This window comes from Larimichthys crocea, chromosome VII, assembly GCF_000972845.2.
Source record: "Larimichthys crocea isolate SSNF chromosome VII, L_crocea_2.0, whole genome shotgun sequence".
NCBI classification, from domain to species: domain Eukaryota; kingdom Metazoa; phylum Chordata; class Actinopteri; family Sciaenidae; genus Larimichthys; species Larimichthys crocea.
In genome coordinates, this window is record NC_040017.1 from 6,208,671 (window position 1) to 6,230,794 (window position 22,124).

The window sequence follows — 22,124 nt, forward strand, 5'->3', positions numbered from 1 at the left end:
GCTACGTGCCTGTTAATCCCCTTGTTGACATTAACCATATTGAATCCATTGCCTATTGTTACATCATCGGTAAGAAGAGAAGATCAAACATCATTGTGAAGCTCTCATGACATGTTGTGCATTGACACATCAAAGCACCTCTGTCCGTGACAATATCAGGAGTCACTCTGCCACCCAGATTGTAATGATGCATTCACAATGTGCCTATATCGAGTTTGAGTTCTGATTCTGCATCTGCCTCAGGAGCAGCAGGTCACAGAGTTGATGCAGCGAGCAGGCGAGGCAGACGAGGCAGACGGGGGGGGGTCAGATCCTTTTCATACCCACCGCAGATTGCTCTTAAAGCAACACATAATCCCTCCAACGATACTCTGTGTATGCACCGCGGCTGTAGAGAGTAATATGCATCTGTAGAGAGCTTGTATGCAAGTCATAACTGTGTGTGCGCAGTTTGCATAAATGATCATAAATCACATCATTTTTGTGTGTGGATGTCTGATTTTGCTAATTCACACAACTGTTTTTAACAAATGTGCACTTCAATTATACTTATCTTTTCTAATTGCTGCTGTACAGCTCCATATATTCAGAAACATCATACATCATACTGATCCAAGTACAAATTTGTGCACAGATCAAGGAGGGGGGTGACCGATGATGAATCCACCAAGGTAATTTGCATATTATTGTATCAAAACAATGACCTATAATGACTTGACTGTATATATTTCTGCCACTCCTTAAAGCTAATCTTCGTGGTGTGAAACCTCATCCAGTTACGTCACAGCAGGAGCGGCGTCCTTCATTACAGATGGGAAACACCTGGAGTGCTGTCGCTAGATGGGAAGTGAACAACAGTGCACCGAAAAAAGCACAATCATTCATCACCCTTGAAACGAGAACCAAGAAGACTCGTTTTTGAAAAATCGGTTGCCAAGCAATGGCACTCTTAAGTTAAACCGCTTGAACTCCGAGGATATTGTGCACTGAACTTCACATGTCGAAAACATGACCTCACAAGTTCCACTTAAAAGGCAGTGTTGGTTTGAACTTGCCTTTAACACGGTGTGTACGCTGTGTTACCCATGAGTGCAAGTGTGTGTGGTAATCACAGTGGCGTCATGTCACAGTCATTCATGCTCGGGGTAGGTTACATGAATAACTTCTTCTATCATGGATACACTCATTTAAACATTCTAACCATCAGCAATATTAAAGGCATTACAACCTCGATGGAAAAAGGTTGAGTGAGTCTCTGTCATGTCATGGTACGTATGCTCACAGTTGGATCTGTGATCTGGTTTGTCTGCATTGGTTTGATTCCCTGGTATGAGCTTCAAAGGGCTGATTCCAATCGTGGCTGAATTTACGACACAGACTGGTATGATAATGAGGATGTCACGATACAGGCAATTTTGTCATGCACAGTTTGTTGAGCAGCAATCGGCATCAAAATATCTGCAAGTGAAAACTCGAATTTGCTGGATCAAGAAGCACACTAAGTTTCACGATATCGACATCAAACTACGTGAAAAGGGAAGTCTGAACCCCAGAGCATTCATGTGAAACCTGCAACCCAGAATGTCATACTGAATTTCAAATAACAAGACTGAAGTCTCATTATAGTTTGAAATGAAACTGTTGTTTAGTAATAATTGTGATGTGCAGGAATTCGTCAGTGTGTGTGAGGAGGGGGGTGAGAGAGTGTGATGTTCCACAGAGCCTGATTCACTTCGCGCACACAAGACAAGTGGGGAGAGAGACAGTCTCACACACAGACATCAACATAAAGCAGCACTAGTGCTGATCTCGCTCCATGACTCAGCTGTCAGACTTGTCGCACCTCCCTCGGATGTGAGAACGGAAAGAGGGGATGGAAGGACATCTCGAGATGACAGGAGAAGTCTGTCATGAAGACAAAAAGAGGCTGAATAGAACTGCATGAATTGGGTCTGAGTGGAAAGCGGAGGCTCGTGTGAATTCAATAAGACCACATGTATTCATGTGTGAAGATGGCTTTCCAGGGTAGAATGACAAAGACAAGGTTCTGAGCACTTTCCAGAAGAGAAGTGCTCGTTATTCAATCTCCAAGTGTCACAGGTTTTTGATACAAAATCACAGCATGATTTCTTTTTAATGGTGTTCTTCGAGGTGTCTTAAGTTAGTATTTTTCAAGTGGTCAAAAATGGTTACTTGATATACTTGTCACACAGTGCTGATCTGCATCTTAAGGTATTCTTTCATCTTTCAGATGATGTATACCACCTGTAGTCTATACTGTTGACCTGCTATAACCCCTCAAAGATCCTGTGACCTCCGTTAAAACAGGTGGAGTGGAGGAGGTTAAGTAAATTGAGCTATAACATTTATGTACTTTCACTTCAAACACGTCTGAAATGGCAAACTTTTACTTGAAGTGGAGTATCTTCAAAGTAATAGTACTTCTGCAGAAGTATTAGACCTGAATACTTCTCTTCTAGTCAACCATTTAAGGAAGATGGGGTCGATGGTAACCTGCGTGTGTGAAGGAGTCTAGCAGTTTTGTTGTGAAAGTAAGTCTTCCCCAGTGCGCGAGGGTACGTCCATAAAGTGTGCAGATATGCTCAGGTTGCAGTTGAATAGTTACTGAAAGGCACACGCAGTTGCCGCCAAATACAGTTTAGAGCTGGCAGGCAGGAACATGAACACTAAAAACTCAGATATGATGATATGGAATTGATATTCAAGTATATCAGGTATTCAATAATATAGCTCAGGCCTTAGAGGTCATGATCATGTTAGAAACTGAAGTAAGACTAAACTAAAATAGTGTTGAGGGAAGTAGCCTAACAGCATTAGTAACGTTAGTAGCCTAACATTTGTGACCGATAAAGAGAGAAAGATAATTAGTAGCCTAACATTTGTGACCGATAAAGAGAGAAAGATAAGAGAAAGGAAGAGATGAAGAGGCAAAGAGTGATACAATGTGTGACTGTAGTGCGCGGACCCAACTGGGCTGGGTGTCCACAATAAGCCTCTGTTTTTGGCAAGTGTGCGTGCGTGTCTGTATGTGTGCGTGCGTGCCATCGAGGACAGTCCCGTGCCCTGCACAAACACTGCCCTTGTAATGCCCTTGCCCCCATCAGCCCTCACAACCAACCACCCCACTTACAATCTCTCTCTCTCTCTCTCTCTCTCTCTCACTCTCACACGCAAACAAAGGCTCACCAGCTCGGCCTCACAGACCAATACACACACACACTGAACTCCAGTAAAAAACACTGAGGCTGGAGGGGGCAATGGGGTCACATGGCACTGGTCACCCAGTGCCCTCCTACGATAAACAACTATACTTGACGTTATTTTCTGTATTTTGCGGTGTGAGATCTGTAGCTTCAGGCTGCTTACTCACACCTTCAGTAGCTTCCGCCCACACACACACACACACACACACAGGGGGGGGGTCTACACATGTAAATAAGCTGTGTCTATGAGCCTAAGCACATCTGATTAAAGTCAATACTACAGTACAGGGCTGGCCTTAGGCTTTTAGTGGCCCTAAGCATGATTTCATTTGTGACCCTAAAAAAAAAAAACACACCGCAAACCGTCTTCGAGGGTTGGAAAACGGAAACAACAGTAACATTATGTAAAAAGTAAATGAAGGGGAAAAAAAACAAATTGTTCACAGACTGAGCAGCCTGCAGGATCATTTTGTCCAGAAAACAAACAAACTAGTTGTTAGTAAAGTTAAAAAAAATACCTAGAAAAAGAAGAGAGAGAAAGAGTTCTTGGCTGCGTTTTATTTGGATTTGTCAGATTTTTCTCATTTATTAACATGCTAACTGAATATTTACTGAAGGCTACAAAGACACTTCAAATGTCTGACATGTTTGCAGCCAAATAAACATATTAACCAGAGGATCTGTCTAATAAATGAGAGGGAGGATAACTATGATGATGATTTGCACACAGGACAGTTTACCATACATAATTCTACATTTTCATGAGGGAGAAGCTTTGGGGCGTGAGAAATACTGAAGATATTTCAGAAATACTTTAATAGTCCCAGGGGTAATTTCCCCCTGGGATTATTAAAGTATTTCTGATTCTGATTGTCATGTACAATTATGTTATAAGATATTATATAGATATTATTATGTTACAAGATTTCAGCATTGAGGAACAATCAGGCTAGATTCATGACTTTACTCAGAATTATTCTAAGGTTTCAGGGCATCTCTGTAACCATAGTAACTCATGGTGCCAGGGGAGAGGGAGAGATGCTGAATTAAGCCGTTTACACAAATATACTCTGGACAAAGCGCAGATCTGAGTCGTTATTTCACAAATGTAGCAGGAGACTCTCTGTGTCAGACACGTTCTCACATGTTGACAAAACTTTACAAACAGAGTCTCAAAATGACAACACAGCTTTGTGGCGCGTTCAAAATCGAATTGATAACTGATAACTGTGACCAGAGGGACGAACAAGCAGCACTGTGCAGCAGACTATCAGGAGGAAAGCGACAAATATGAATCTGTAGGTTGATGCACATGTGGCGTGAAAGCATATGAAAAGGGAAAATTGCGTGGGTTTCACAGTCATTGTGTGAGAGTTGGAAGCCCCTGGGTGAGTCAACACCATACATAGTGAGGAGCGAGTCCAATCAGTTGTGGCCTTAAGCAACCGCGTAGCTTGCTTATGCCAGTGGCCGGCCTTGCTGCAGTACACATACAGCAGCTTTCCTGGCAGATGTGCGGCAGAGCACCCAAACATAACTGATGTTTACCATGCATTTACTGAAAAGCTGAAAACTATGCAAACTCACATCACAGCCACAGGTGATTATTCAAAGCAAGCTCTGACACACACACACACACACACACACACACTACAGGCACAAGGAAGCCTCGCAGGGAAAACAAACCCACGTATGCAAACTCTGCCTTGCCAATCTGATTCGGAGAAAGAGGAAATAAAGGACATAAAAACACACACATAACCACACAGGCTGCAAAGGTTTTCTTTTCTGCTTTGTCTGCTCTTGACAATGAAGCAGTGCAGAGATGGGCAGTTCTCAAGACAAATCCTGTTCTTCTATAAATACACGATGTCATGCAAACAAAAACGGATTATCTATTTTTAATACTATATTATGTGCCACTTCCTCGTTTCTTCCCTATAAACTGACTATTTGAATAAGCGGTTGAGCTCCACCCTTTTGCCTCGACGTCCAATGATTTCCCACGATATTCAGGCTGGCTGGAGCTGGCTGCTATGGTTCGTCCTGTTTTGATGTCGAGCAGGATCGTGCGCGAGCAGCTGTTTTATGAGGAGGACGACATAAGGAATAGCCTTTGTTCCATTTCATACAACAGCTTCTTTTTTAAAAGAGGACAGAGGAAGCCCTCCTTGGAAACTCTGACAAAGAGGAAATAATGATCAGCTATCATTAAGGATGTTTGTTTTGTTTTGCAGGTTAATATTGTTCTATGCACATTAATGACTTCATCTATTTGACTATTAATAAAATCTGACACTACATATTACTTTTTAATTGATCCATTGTTCCACAAAATGTCAGAAAATAGACATTAATATTGCTTCTTCACAGAACCCAAATATGTTTACTTTAGGGCTTCAACTAAGAAGCATTTTCATTATTGATTCATCTGGTAATTATTTTACAAATGAATAATTTAACTGTCCAGTCTATAAAATGTTAAACAGTCAGCTCACTGTCAAAGAACCTGAAAATACTGACATTTAAGAAGCTAGAACAAAGGATTGTTTTTTGGCATTTTCATTTCATTTTAATTTTTTAAAATTTATTATCAAAATGCACATTCATTTTTCTTTTGATCAATCCCTAAAACAACAAGCCTCATTCACAGCCTCGGTGATATCAAAATGTTGACAGAGCAACTTAAAAAACTGAAAAATCACTTTTGTGCTCTACGTTTTAAAACTCCAGTTCCCATAATACTCTGAGGAAAAAAATGGAGGAAGTATGATTTGAGGCAGTCGACTGACTGGCTCCATGACCACTGCTGACTGTGCTGATAAATGAGCCAAATCATAGAAGCAAACTACAACAACTGACTTCCTGTTGTTTTTAGACCACAAGCATGCACTTTAACCTCATGCAGTATCTTTGTCTCACGTCTCTCCCACCACACACACCCCCGTCTCCCTTTGCAGCTCTCCCCCCCGGGGGGACATGACTCACAATTTGAATGCCCCTGGTGTAATTGCTTGAGCTATATTTATGATGCATAGAATGTACTATTGTCACTTTTGCCATTATTTTAAGGACAACGTTTGTCTGGAACAATCCTCTGCAGCGTCGCTGCTATTCTGCATAGAGACAGTACCATCATTTACAAGCGAAGAACAACAGAGCTGATTGAGAGGTCGTTTGAGGTCACTGTGAGAAGCACAAGTCACTGCGACGAGAGATTCTTCAAAAGTGGGAAGTTAGAAAATAGACTTAGAGAAAATCCCAGCTTGTCACAAACAGCCTCCGCGGCACCGCAGCTGCTGATTATATTGTGAAACAGTGGAAAGACTGGAAAGAGACGGACAAAAATAACACTGAGCTGCCGTCAATGTAGCGGGGATGGCTCCCACACTCACTGCCGATTTTTCAGTATTGGTCTCCCAGCATCTTGCCAAACCACCATTTATCTCCCTCATAAACAAAGGACCACACATTGGCACTGAATGGCACACGCTCACACACAAGCCTGGAAATGGGAGACATTTCTTGGCTCCGGCTGTCATCGCACTATAGAGGTGACTGGGTTGCTGGGAACACTTAGCTGCTGTAAATGACACGCTGATGTCCGCCTCTCCAGTTTATACATCCATCCATCTGTCTGGGCGGCTCGGCTCTACAACACAAACACGCTGCCCTGCCACCGCGTCCATTTCTGTTTGACTATTAATATAGCACACACAAGCCAATGTTACCCACGAGAATCAATGCCAGATATATTATTATCTTTGAGACAGACACACAAATGCATGTCTTGTGACTGCAGGCGGAAAAATATCATGTAGCATGCAAGTAAACTGCTTTTTTATACTCTCCATCTATAATTAGTGAACTGCAGCAGTACACGTTCTATTGTCCAGCTGAAAACGGTCAGTGCCATACAGACAATGCCACCCAAACACACTCCTAAGAATGAGCCCAAGGGCAGGGCTTCCTAGGATTGTGATGCAAAGGGTTTCAGCACACAATTTAATGGTAATACTAAGAAAAGGTGAAGAAAAAACACTTGAAAGGTCAAAAGGAAAAAAACAGCGGAGCTGCTCCTCATGAGAATCTGTGTGATGATCTTGCAGTTCCCACTTAAACTCCCTCTGCTCCGTGGTGATAATATGGCCGTGTTGGTGGGAAGATCATCGGAGACAGAACACAGCATGAGTAATTGGATCAAGCTATTTTTTTCCACATTTGAGTAGGAGTGAAGGAAGAGAGAAGGGGGCAAACAGAGAGCGCAGGTGGGAGGCGTCTGTACTGATTATTGCTGGTTATTGGCCACTGGCACTGACTGACGGCAGGAAAATGGGGGTTTCAAGCTCCTGGCTGCCAAAGCTGCACCTGTACGGACACATTTACAGAGCATTACATCTGAGAGGAGGAGGTTGACACAATGTTTGCTCTGTGAGTTCCAGAAGCTGGCACACATGCCACTGTGGTGAAGAGAAGCAGGAAATAAAACTGCAACATGCCTCGGTAGGGACACCTGTGGGCCACAAATGACGATTATTTTCATTACTGATTAATCTACCCACTATTTCCTTGATTAATTGACCGATCCCTTGGCCTATAAAGTGGAGAGAAGTTGCTCAATTTTTCCAACAAACAGTCCAAAGTTACTCTCGCAGAACACTAACTGCAGATAAAATTGTGACGACAAATTGGGTCAGTAGTGATGAGAGCATAGAGTTCAGTACTTTAATGGTTAATTTGACATAGCCAGTCATCCAATTACCATATCTGTTCTAAAAAAAGGGCCGCCTCATTAGCTCACTGGGCAACTACAGTAAGGGCGAAGAGCCTCTATATACACTGTGCACACACACCTGTACATATGTATGCAGTGCTGCTGCACAGCATTTCAAGCACAAGCTACACACTGTTATATAAAGAAGTAGCACATTTACATTGTTGACTAGAGAGAGACGATTATGAAAGCCAAAAGACGCTGATGGTCTTCATACATCCAGCTGTAGGCACACGAGGAAACAACGCAGGATCCACTTTGTTTTGTAGCACACAGGAGGATGGGATACATTAAAGATGATGCAGTGAGAGTGGACTCAGGTGGCGTAACACTGATCTCTGACATGACAGTAAAGCAAGCACGCTGGCTGACTTCCACACATTCCCCGCCTGTCAGGACGAGGCCTACTCTCCCAGATTCCAGCCAAGTCAGCGCTCCATTCCACCTCTCCCACACACACACACACACACACACCAGAATCACAAGTTAAGTAGGTCGAGATGATTACAAGATACAGCATGCTGTCTCTCTCTCACACACAGACAGAGGTTTTACCTGCTGTTTCCTAAAGTCTCTTATTTCCTGAGCCTCTGTGCCTTGCTGGGGGTGTCTGGATAGCGGCTGGGACACTGCATCTGATGGTTAAGAGGACAGAATAAACTGTTAGGTGTGTGTGTGTGTGTGTGTGTGTGTGTGTGTGTGTGTGTGTGTGTGTGCATTCATGCTGTGTTTAAGAAGAAGGTGAGAAAGTTAAACAAGTTGGATCTTTTGAGTTTGATTGTGAAGTTGTTATAAGTTGTTGATTTAAGACAGAATAAAAAACAGAGCACAACGAGTTTTAGTCTGCGCAGCAAACACAAGTCTGCAGCGTCACCTGATGTAAACACACACTCTCAAAAGAGGCCCCAGCTGTCCCCGTCATTCGAGATAAGACAACAGAAAGTACAGCGCACTCAGCAGAGTGCCCCTTCTGACCCCTCTACGCTGCCCCTCTTTTCTTACATCCATTTCCTCTGCCTCCCTTTTCTGTGATACCTAATCATTTTCCTTCCTCTCGAGGTCATTGTGGAGATAAGTTTAGAAATCACTGAGGAGACATATTGCCTGTGCAACAATGTTCATCTGGACAGTAAACAACAAGCACATGTATCATAGCAACCTCTGAAAGTGTCAGTGTCTCAGTCATGTTTATCGGTTCTAAAAAACGATTGCATGCAACAACCACTGACAGTACAGAAGGTAAATAATCAGTGAGTCTGAATCACATCTACAAGGTGTTGGATCCCTTTGAGTACCCGAAATAAAAGTTTTACTGATCTGAAGTGGCAAAAGGAAGTTCGTCTCTGGGTGCAATTCTGATCATAGATTCACAATTCAATCATTTTAAATTAATAAAATCATTTTAAATTAATAAAATCATTTTAAAATCAGTAAATTGTAGGGATGCACCAAAAATTCGGCCACCGAAAACTTTCGGCCGAAAATGGCCCAAAAGTGCATTTCGGCTTTCGGTGAAGTGGCCGAATAGTAAAGCCGAATAGTGGCGTGACGCAATTGACGCAATGAAACAACGTGCGTGGTGATCTGGCCAGGGTTGCTGATTCTTTTCTCATTCACACACAATAAACCCACGATGCAGGATATAGGAAAAAGACAGGCAAGAAATACATCATACACTGCTCTTTAGCGAAGCTATAAACTTCTCTCTACATTACGGCGTCTCACACACGTGAGGTGCGTTCAATGACCGTCGGATTGACTATGATGCGTTCATGAACATGGGAAAAATGGAAATTCACCGGAAATATAATAAAACTAAATACTATTTCTTTCAAGAACAAATGAATAGTGATTAAAACAACATGGACTTTCTAACAGTATAAATGAAATAATAGTTATACTAACTGGAAATTCTACTGGAATATTTGAAGGATATTAAATAAACATTTACTTCCTTTGAAAAAACATGTCTACAAATTTATTCTAGGCTATTTATGTAGTAGTAAAAAAATAGTGAAAGATTTAACAACCGCATTTCATATTTGGGTTTGGTTTCGGTATTCGGCCAACCATTTAATTTTTATTCGGTTTCGGACGAAAATTTTCATTTCGGTGCATCCCTAGTAAATTGACATAATTTATTGATTTCTAGACTAAGTAGCTGTGTAATAAACATGATGAAGTACAGTGAGCTGGTCACAGGGTGATGCAGGAGGGGAGGTTAGCTCAGCGTCTTGAATCATTCTGAATCACTCTAAGACAATATATCTGTGTCTGTCAATGTGTACGCTTTCCTCATTTTAAAAGTAACAAAAACAATTCCTATTTTTTAGGTGATAGTGAAAACACATGTATGTATACTTTATTACATTTCTGCCATATTCTGTAAGCCCCCTAAATCTACAGCAGTGGTTTGACAAGGAATCGGGCGCCAGTCACAGTGCAAGTCTGACACAGATAACATTTGAGTTATCAGTCAGCCGACAAAAGGACCCATGTCTTGCACGGTGTCACTCCCTGTACTAATTGTAAAGCCCTCAGAGGCAAAATGTGTTTTGTGAATTTGGGCTACACAAATAAAATTTTATTTGAATTTGATGTCTTTCAGTACAGAGCCCCTTGACAATCACTAACAAGCATTGACTTCAAAAAGCACAAAACACACAAGAATCTGAAAAGAACTGAACCTGCACAATCAGGTATTTACTATTTTGTAACAAGGCTCAACAGGAACCATTACCCTGCTGCCACTGACAACTGAGAACCTGGAAACCAAGCACTTGACCTTTGGTTGCCATCAGTTGCAATAGGGACAGCAGAGAGCAACATGTGCACCCTAAAATAACAACCAGTCAACACTGCACGGGATCTCTCACTAACAGGCGTATGTCGGAGAGACAATGGTGAAGCAAATAAAGTTGTTGTGGTGTGAAACTATCCACTAATCAAAAAACATAAACTAGACAGAATTTTGTTTGCTAACTCAACGCTTTTAAACATTTTATGTCATGTGACTTTCATTATGATGATAGTAGTATAGAAGTTAGTATCTTAAAACATAAAACGGGCACCATATTTTCAAGTTCCGGCAACCAAAAGCTGATCATGCCTGGTTCCCAGCCTTAGTGGGGAGCCCTGTGCAAGTAGTGGTGATTCTGACGAGGTCTGTGAAAACTATGTGTCACCTCGGTCAAGTGCGTGTTTGGCTATGTTGAGCCTCTCCAAAGTTTTATCTTGTAACTCTAAATACAACCTAAAGCGCTGTGGCTTACAACATACGGATGAAACAGGAAGGGAAAGAGCATGACCTCTGTAAGTGCAGACAGAGTGCTCGAGGTGATCTATAGGCCTCTCGATCAGTACCATCTGCCTACAGTTCGAAGAACTGTAACTATGGAAACCGAGATGTGAAGTGAGTGATATGGTAAACAAATATACTGTAGGCAAAAACACACAGTGAAGTCATACACACTGACGACACGCAATGCACACACTCTGATTGAGGCCAGTAAACTTCCTGTTTTCCCCCAGTGGTTAAGATGCTCTATCTTGTTTACTAGGGTGTGACACACACACAAAAACAACTGTGGTGTGTGTGTGAGTCAAATATTTTATGTACAAAGTGATATTTATAACCTTACAGCAGAGGTTGTGGATAAATTGATAGAAAGAAGTGAAATTCTGGGTTTCTGGGCTTTGACAATGATTGAGAGTTCGACGTACCGCTCAGTGAAACCACACACGAGATGACCGGTTCCAGGAAGTGTGCTGTTTAACACTATGATAAAATCTCAGGCCAGAGACAGTCAATGTTTTACTCCCCGACTGGATTCAGCTCAGAGCATCACATGATCCACGCAAGTATGTGTGTGTGTGTGTGTGTTATAGTGACTTTCAGAGAAATTTAGAGTTCTAGACAGAGGTCAGGAGTGCTTTCGTGGTGATGTTTTTGCAGGGGGGTCTGTCAAGTCATTAGATTTGACTTTAATGGCTGTTGGGGTTTAATGGTAGATTAAGTTTATTACTTAATTCATTACATATTTTCCAATTAATGGACAAAAAACATGACACTAACTTGATAGGAAAAAGTGTCACTGCTCACTTCAACATTATTTCATCTTCATCTACTGACGGGAATATCATTCAGAATTAGTTGAACATTTGTGATATGAGATTATCTTCATATAACAGAGTTAGTCTTACAAGTTACAAAAAGTTATTACAAAAAGCATAAATGCAACCTGTATCAGTAAACGCTAATGCTACACTAAACTACTGCTACACTAACTTATTTTGAAAGCTACAGCTGACATGCTGTAACTGTGAAAACTATAAAATTATTAATCTAGTGTGAAATATCATTAATGAATGCAAGAGTTTCATGAGTCATGTTGGTTCAGTCATTTTGTGACAAAACCAGAAGCTGAGTTTCTTTGGCTTTTAGTCTGATGCTCGGCTTGTGTTTTACTTTATTTAAGGTTGGTGATAGTTTACTTGCAGAACTCAATGAAGAATGAAGGAAGCTGCCTTAAAAGGACCTGTGTTTAGGATTTAGTGGCATCTAGCAGTGTAGCTGCTGATTGCAACCCCTCGCCTCTCCTTCCTAGCATGAAGGAGAAACGCTGGCATATTATATTCCATTTCTGATGCATTCTGTAAATAAAGTCTGACACACTGGACCTTTAAAGCTCCTAAATGTGTCTTTATTCTAAAAAAAATCTGAGATTGTGGGTTTAAGAACATTCATACATTATGTTGTAAATGACATAAATAATTAACATTTATGTTTTTTGTTAATTTACTTCTTCGCACAGCAGAGCTTTAATATAAGTGTCCAGTTGTAGTTAGTTACGTCCACGACATTTTCAGAGTAATGTCTAGGCAGCCAGGGGTGACAAAGTGAACTGATTTCCGAGGGATGGGAGCACAAACCAATTTCCAGCACAATGCACAGAATAGTGGACAGTGACGTTAGCTTCTAGTGTGAGGATTCAATCTTGCACATACACACACAAACACTTTTTCAGAGCCTCTCCTACAAACTGTTGTCACTCTTATAATAGTACAAACACCACAGTGTAAATCTAACTTTGATATGACTTTCTCACTCCACACACACACACCCTTCCTCTCCTCCACCCATCCTCTGGTACAAGAATGTGAAGAATGCAAAAATGCAAAATTTTACTGTGGGCTTCATCAGCAGCCAAGTCTCTTACTGCCCCTCACCTTGGGGCAATACACAGACACAGAGACACACAGAGACACACACACACACACAGTGCCAAAAGGCCCTATATTTCTTATTCAATTGGTCATGTGGGTCAGTCACTGGGGGTGGGGGAGCATGCTTTCACTCCTTGACATTCTCATAAACAGACTCCAGACTGGAGGTGGTCAGGTGAGAGCTCCCATTGTAAACAGGTGGTTTTCCAGGCCCTGAGACTGCACTGTTGTCTTCTGACTGTACTAGCAATAACTTGACCCTAGGGTTAGGAAATATGTTCACTGTGTGTTTTTCACGTGTCTGGAAATTGTCAAGTGAAGACGTTTTAGGTAATGAGCTCAAAACATGCAAAAGGAATGCGAGAGGAATGCGCCAGTAGACACATTTCACGCACTCAAACCCAAACCAAGTGTGGTCTGAAGGGCCATTACATTTGACCGTGCGTCATCCCTGCCTCACCGTAAACAAAAGAGCACTGTGAGTGCATTTCTAAAAAAAACAAAAAAAACAATACACCACACTCTTTAGCACAGTGGGATGTTTATAGCCCGCCATCACAGAGAAAACATGAAAACACACACACACACACACACACACACACACACACACAGGTTTTTACTGTCATCAAAGTTAGAAGCATTTTAAATGAAGTCTTTCGATCAGTGCATCTCTGAGTCTACCAATGGCCTATACCCGCATCTTCCCTGGTGTCCCTTTATTTAGCTACTTGCTTCATTCTCTATTTTTATGTGCTATTGTGAGGCTGCCCTTAGGTGGGTGGAGTGTGACTGTGTCTGTATGCTCAAAAGTTCCCCCACGGACGCTGTAAATCAGTTACCTTCCGGCTGCCTGACTGAGCAAAGGTCCGCCACAGCCTGGAGTATAGCACCACTGATCACTCAGAAGACAGACACACACACACACACACACAGACACACACAGACACACACAAAACTGTCACACCATAATTACAACACAGTCAGAAACACAATGATGTGCAGTTAGCTGAGCTCAGCCGTAGGTCATATAGTTTTACAGGAGGAAGGGAAAGAGGGTTGAGAGAGATAAACTCTTAATGCTGTCCAGACTTGTGGACACAATGACATCATGGGGGCAAGCGTGATCACACCTTTGTCAAAAACATATTCTGCTCTAAACAAGCCAGAAACAGAGAGAAGATGGTGCCAAACTCTGTGTGTGATGAATGCTGACCAGCTCGTTATAAAGGACACATCTACTCCTCATACCAGGCTGTATCAAATCCAGATGATGAAAGAAATAAGACACGTGTCAGATGAGGTCACGGAGGCAGCAGCTTGTACAGCAGATAAGAAAAACAAACAATGACAAAAAATAAAAGTAGTAAAATAAGGTTGAGAAATGACAACACAGAATGGGCCAATAACCAATCAGCAAAAGACACTCAGCTAAAGACAAATATATTTTGTTGCAGAGAGACAAAATATATTATTAGTTCCACACTCCAGCTGTTATGCAGTCTCTAAACTGACACGTACATAAACATGTTTTTACGCATAGAAATGCAAGCAGTGTTCAGTTATGTGTGGCTATGTGGGAGGATTGCTGGTATGACTGCAGCACGTGAATGCACCTCAATATGTATGTAACTGGCACATGTAACATGTAAATATCACACGGCTCAGCGCATGCTCTTAACACAGTGTGCGTATGTGAGACTGTGACAATCCGTTGCCATAGAGACTTGAGGCTGAGGTTTTGCCCTCTCAGGTTACAGAGAAGAGGCAGGAGCCCCCTAGGGCGGCAGTAGAACCCGACGCTATCTTTGCATCTCGGGCCTGCCACGGTTACAACATCAAGCTACCGTATCTGCAAGACAAGCTGCAAACGGCCACTGTAACCAGTGAAAAAACAATCTGAATTATGAACGTATCAGTATAACTTTTTTTTTCTGTCTTTCAAAGTGTTTATTATTCATCGTGTTCTTTCTTTTAAAAGGTTCAGCTTGGTTCAGACGCACCATGTAAACTTGTATAATACCTGTATAAAAAAAAGAATAAATAAAAGACTTTATTTGGAACATCTGTTGTGTGTTTAAACTGTCCAGTCCCATTCAGTTGTAGCTCTTTCCAGTAACAATAGAAATACTGTCTACATGAAGGTGCAGTGGGTTCAAACAAAACCCCACTGCGCAGCAGACGACAACAATTTTGTTGTGCCATAACGTTCAAATGTCACCTGAAAGTAGGTTACACATGTTTCTAAATGGTTTGAATTAAAATAAATAAATAAATAAATCAGTGAGCGGGTTTTAACAGAGGGTCGTCACATGCTGATGCTTTTCTGTGAGAAAACATCATCATCTACTCTATCTTTGCTTTGCACATCACTGCAACCAAAGACACTGAGCTGTTGTTAGACAATCTAAACCTCCATAGCCCCTGATACATCTATATGAACTGGGTTTTCATACCCTTATTATAACCCCAAATTCTTTGCCATCTCAAGGAACTGACGTCAGAGTTAAAATGTTGTGCTCTAAAGCTGATCCCAGATCGGGTGTCATTAGGTTGTCCCACCACACGAAGCTTGTTTTTGCAGAGAAATAAAGTGCTCTTTTAGCTACAGTCAATAACTGTTATAGCAGTGTCAGTGCTTGTCTTTGTGTATAATTAACTAGACTACACATAATCATATGACTTGCTTCTCATGTCTGGCTGTAGTTTTAACTGGACATTGTACCTTGCACAACATGCCTCTTTGACATTTGATCAGCTGTAATGTTAATCATCTAAATACAGTCTGAATGACACCAAATCAATGAGTTGGAGAAAATAAAAGGAATAACTGGGAGTTGTTTGAAATTGTTGAATTGTTTTCTAACATTCCAGTTAAAGGTTTGCTGATGCACCGTAACGGGAGTCTGTGTCACACAGGGAAACCTGTAGCAGCTCTCATGTTGAGTTCTCACGTCCTACGGTAATGTTTCAATTTGACTGGAGTCGGTTTTCTTCAAATTTCATTCACATAAGATTGTCGTTGGTTAGCGGAAGGATGCTGCCAAGCCATGAGTTGATTTGAGGTGTTTACTCGTCTCTAACCACACCTGACTGCACCAGTGGCATCTTGGTTATTTATTTAGTCAAAGCTGGATGAGTGTGTACACTGCATGCAAATGAATCACTGAGAATTTAATGGAGTCAATAGTTTTTTATGTTACAGTGTAGACTCATACTCCACGCATCTCATTTAGGATTTGTCTCTGGTATGTTTCACTGTACCTTCTCTGGCATTTCTCTCTGTTCATTATATCCCAGCCCCCTGTCCCTCTCCTGCTGTCTTTCCCTGCATTCCTTGGCAGGTCTCGGCCTGCTCTGCTGTAAAGTGGAGAATTCCAGGGAGCCACGCTCATCTTACTATCAGTCACATTTCTTACGATGGCAATTTCCATTTGTATGTATAGTTTTAGAACAAACAGCATGGTACACTTGGTACAGTTCCCTTTCCTGGTCCGTACTGGTAGCGGATGAGATTGCAGGGCTCAAACAACTGTGAGTGTGCAAGTTAGCAGACAAATTGTGAAAGCCAGCTTGAACATGCTCACACACAAACTGAAAAAAAAGGAAAAAAAAACACACACAAAAGAAAAACACACACACACACACACGTCTACCAGCTCCTTTTCATACTACTCTTTGAGAGGATGTTACACAAGCCTTTCACTGTAATGAGGGGTGATTACTTTAAAAGTGAGGAGGGAGAGAGAGACAGGAACAGAGAGGGAGAGAGCAAAGATAAGAGGGGAATGGCACAAATAATACGTGATAAACACACGCAGGTGTTTCACTCCAAAGACATCGACAACAGAACGAACAATTCGGGTTGCAGAAGTGTGTCTCTTGAAAAAGAAAATCGCATGTAGGTGTTCTATGTGTAATCACAAATACATTTTCTTGCATGCCGCTCCACTGTTTAGTCTATATATGCAGTTAAATAATCCCTTTTAAAGCTCCAGCAACCGTTGGCTGTATTCAAAGTCAGTAAGAACTCAAAAAAGGTAAGCAACATACTTGTCAGAGGGAAAAAAAAAAAATCAGCTGGTCAGGTAACATGCTGCTCAATACATGCATAACCTGTTTGACAGTAAACACATTGCGAGTAATTATTATCCACATTAAGCCTGCAAAATCCACCTTTTCTCAGTTTTCCATCATTCATCCTGTACTTGGATTTAAAGCCTGGACATTCTGTCTTACGTTAGTATATTTAGTTCTAAGTACAGTGCAGTGTGTAAGTATTATGACAGTGTACACCAACGTGTTGGATTTGAAATGAAACACTAAAACATTAAAGTGTTGACTTCCCACGCTGTTCACTCAGTGTGGATGGGACCACCCTTTAAGCTGAAAGTCAACATTTTTACCTGACTGCCATCGTTTAATTTGAAATCAATACGGTGGAGCGAAGCCAAAACAATGAAAAACATATGACTGTCCAAATACTTGCAGACTGCTCCGTACTTGAGTTGCATGCTGCAGTGTGCCTGTTGTGTTCTAATGTTCTTTCAGTGTGGTGAAACACGCTGCGACAACAAACTGTATTATTGTTCTGATTACTGACACCAAACACACTGCTGCATGTAAAGTAGGCCTGGCTGTATTAGCCACAGGCTCTAAGCTTCACTTCATCATTCCACCATGCTGTTGGTCACTGAGACCAGTAACACAGAAACACTTTTGCAATCCACCGTTCTCTTTCTCCTTGTTAATTCAGCTCCAAACACCCGGTACCATTCTGGTAGCTCACTCCTAAAAGCACAAGACGTTTCCCACAGAAAATGACCTCACTTTACGCTCATATTTAACTCTGTACAGCCGATGTTATGAGACATGAACATCACCACAGTTGCAAAACTTTTTTTTGTGACACTTTAGAATTTAGAATTCTGCTTTCACTTGTGCCCAGTTTCTCGGCAGAGGCCTGCTTTGGGACTAAATCTGGCATGGAGTAAATAGCTGCATTGTTGGCTGATGTCTGTGTAGTGACGTCAGTTAGTCTTATCAGAGTTCTCTAACTTCACCTCAGATGGGGCCTGACAGCAGACCCCGCCCAACAAAGGGCAGCCAGGACCATTGCCTGATCAAAATAAAATACTTCGACTGGGCAGCAGGAAGTTGTAGTGCTATGCCAATACAAAACTAAATGAACAGTATTGGCTCATTGTCTTGGGAAATTCCTCCCCTCTTTTGTAACGCGCTGTGTGGCTCTCTAAGATTCGTTCTCTGCAATCAACAATCCAAGTCTGAGTGATCAAATGTGCAGGACGGCACAGGTGGAGATGTGTAGAAAGACACCTTCAAATGCCTGCATCGCTGTCTGAACATTAACACAACTAAAAAGCCAAATAATTAAAAATGTTTCAGATTCATGAAGATGTGAGATGAAGTTTCGTGATATAAACTCCTGCAGCTGCTGTCCTCTTGCCACACATGGGACTCAGATACTCAGGTACGGAGGTCGAGATCAAACTGAACAGATTCATGAATCATTTCACGACCATTACTATTGGTGTATCCTGAATGAAGAGCAGAGAGAGGTCCTGTTTAGCCTGAGGATGTGGAAGGACTTCTTGCTTGATGAACACACAAAAAACAGTCACAATTTCCACATATGCAGGTATGAAACATGGAATACTGTACAGACAATTTGGCTCATGTTTTGTCTGCTTTTGGTTTTACTGAGAAAAAGGGTGCTGAAACGTGCTGAAACCTGAATCCAAATGATTCTAAAGAAGCAGCCTAACTGTCAAGTCTCCCATTACACGTCAAATACTTCTGTCTGTCTGTCAGAAGTGTATTATTCTAAGCTCGTCTCCAACATTTGAAGCCAACATGGACAGATGGATGGGACAAACACTGCGCCCAAACACAGTAAAACTAATCTACAAATGTTGATTCATTAAAGATCTTATTAATCAGTTCCACGAGGATCGTGTAACCTAACCTAGCAGCTGAACTTCACCAAAGATCTTTAGTCTCGACTGACATCCGGATAAGAATGAAATAAAACCAAAAGATTAATATGGGTATGGCAGAAAAGCTGACTAAAAAAAAATGAAGTTTCACATCCTCTTTAGATGAAACAGACACAGCCGTCATCAGTGACGCAGTGTAGTGTGTCCCGATGATCCTACAAACTACCTTTGACTTTATAGGTCAGAGTTTGGTAAAAATGGAGCCCGGAGGTCACTGAATAAGATTATGAGGATTGTCTGTCAGAGAAAAATGATACTATGTAAATTGTAGCTCGCGTGAAAACGTCTGACGAGGACACTAAGGAAATTGCACTAACCTCACAAAATAAGAAGAAGAGTTTAAGTTGTCTAAAATAGCAAAATGGGTGTTTGTCATTGTTGTCAAATTAACACACACTGTCTTGTCCAAAAACAACATTACAACACAAGCTCATCAGATTCACCTCGGCTGAGGTATAATCACTGTGGAATGCTACAGCCTGTCTCGTATGGAGGAGCACTGGACAAACTCAGTTTAGAAATGTAATGAGTTTGTTACTGTCTCGGTCAGCGGCTCAAGTCCGGGACTCTTTAAACTAGTTTGGAGTCTTTAATAGATCCACAGGGTCTCCTGACACGTCCGGCTATACTATAAAACTCAGTTACAATTCATATATTTGCAGCTTTGAGTCTGTCGCTACCGCCGCACGTCCACAGTCCACCTCAGTAAACGTTGCTTTATGACAATAACCGAGTGAACAATCACACCGGATTCATTTCATCTAAATGTTGACTACTAAACTGTTTAAATGTCGCTGTTATAAATGTTGTTCAGTAATGTTATCTAAAGCAGGCTTAAGACTGTGGACGAGGCAATGCGACATTCATTTGACACAGTGATGAAAGGAGTTTTGGCGTGAGGTCACCACTCGGCGAGTGAGAAGAAAAAGAAAAAAAAGTACGGTGCTCAAATAAATCTCATTAAAAAAGAACAACTCACCTTTAGTCGCTGTGGTGCGGGGTCGTTGAAGCGTGTACCGGGCGAACACACAGCTGAAAGTTAATGTTGCTGCTACGTCTTCGCGGCAGAGTAGTTTCACGTGAAAAAGAAAGAAGGTGTGCGACAGATAGGACCCGCAGCCCGACTGTCTCCCTACGCAGGACTAACCTCGCAGGTGGACAGGAGCGCGGTCTGGCTTCCTGTTTGTTTCAGAAGGTGAAGCTCCGCCGCTGCTTTCTCCTCTCTCCGCCTGCTCTCCCTCCGTCCCCTCCACCGCCGCCGTCAAGCCTGACAGAGGAACAGAAAAGCAGGACCTCCGCTCAGTCTGTTCAAAATAAAAAAGCAGGAGGCGGCAGACAGACTGTGTGTCACACTCGAGTGGCAACCTTTTTTAAAACACAAACTGTGCACGAATTTAGGGCATAAAGATTTGAAATGATAATATCACCATCAGATCACATGTTTGTTGGAGTTGGTCCACTGACCCTGACTGCTAGAAGACAGTTGTATCACTTATTTTGTTTGTTTGTTTGTTTAGGTTAAAAGTGATTTTAAACCATGTCAGGTAAAGATAATACAGGTATGTTTATAGTGGGTGCTTGTATTTAAAGTATAGATATATTCCACACATACAAATACACAGCACTCTGAGCACTCTGAAACTAGTTCTTATCTAATGTGTTGCATTTCTCTGTTGCGCTTCAGCTAACTCAAATCTCCCATACACCGATTCGGGTTGTTATATTATAAGTGACCTGGTCTGAACAATAAACCACTGCAACACTGGAAACTGGTGCCTCCCCATGAGGTCTATGAGCTCTGTGGTCCAGGTCCAGCACCAACCTAAGTGTTGGGTTTACACCTGTAAACCGATTTGCTTCCAGATCACTCTGCTGTTCACTTTCAAATCAAATCAAATGTGACATATTAAGAATTAACAACATTAGTGCGCAATACAATAACACAAATTGCACGATTGAACATTTGATTAATATGGCTGCTGTTGTTCTCAGAGGCTTTTATTGTGAAGGGCACATCTCCTCTCTTCTGGTGATACTCTGTCTGTCTGCAGCTGATTGCAGTTCTCCGGTTGAGGCATGGAGGGCAGCCGGCTTTCTTCCAACCAACACATACCACCAAACTTCTGAGCAGTGATTCCACCCGGAAACACAATATTTTTCATCCTCCTTTTAAAGAGACGTATCACACATGCGAATGACAGTCGCTTACACGCAATATATGATAACACACGTCTGTTTGGGTGTTAAGAATATTTGTATTTAACCCTTAAGCACAAAGTTAAGCCACGGAACATACGAGGTGACTTCAACAGCTTCTTGTGCTTACACAAGCTGCATGTTGTAGCCTGTAATAGCGTGTAGTGTGGCAGTAACTGATGAGCTTTGCTGCCCTCTGCTGATCAATCGGGTTATTGTTTTAAAAAAAACAAAATGGGATCATGTTTTTATTATATAAAGCGGATATTGGGATCGTCATTTTGGTTGCTATGGGAGATGTTTTACAACCCCTTATTTGTACAACAATGCTTCATCAATCAGTAACTCTGGTAAAGTCCAGTGTCTTATACAGCTGCTCATTACTGTGTGCACACAAACTGACAGCTAGACACAACCCAGTTCAACCCTAGTAGATCCACTGTTGAGTGTCTTGCTTAAAGGCATAGAGAGCAACCCCTTTCCCATTAAGAACGTCCCTCTAATCATTGCTTTGACAAGACTCATTTGCTTCGTTTAACCACACAAAAATCATCTCCCTCTTAAACAGTTGAAACTAACAATGGGCTTTTTTTTCACAGCAGACATTTTGGCTTAGTGGGGAAAGCACAGGTGTTATTAATAATATTAACAATGGCTCTGTTTTATTCAAGTGTCCCAGTAAACTGTGAC

General features: G+C 41.7%; 1 protein-coding gene across 3 annotated transcripts in view; it reads right to left on the minus strand.

Annotated features, from left to right (window-relative positions):
* pik3cb (phosphatidylinositol-4,5-bisphosphate 3-kinase, catalytic subunit beta) overlaps positions 1-20,571 on the minus strand; it is a 50,498-nt gene extending 29,927 nt beyond the window's left edge. The window contains exons 1-2 of one of the 3 annotated variants that reach the window (XM_027280185.1): positions 20,386-20,570; positions 8,554-8,633 (exon numbers count right to left, since the gene is read on the minus strand). The gene's annotated coding sequence lies outside the window, so the exon portion shown is untranslated. Of the gene's footprint in view, positions 1-8,553; positions 8,634-20,217 lie in introns of all 3 variants that reach the window. The other 2 variants (XM_027280183.1, XM_027280184.1) reach the window with 2 other exon arrangements.
* Between the last annotated feature and the right edge of the window lie 1,553 nt (positions 20,572-22,124).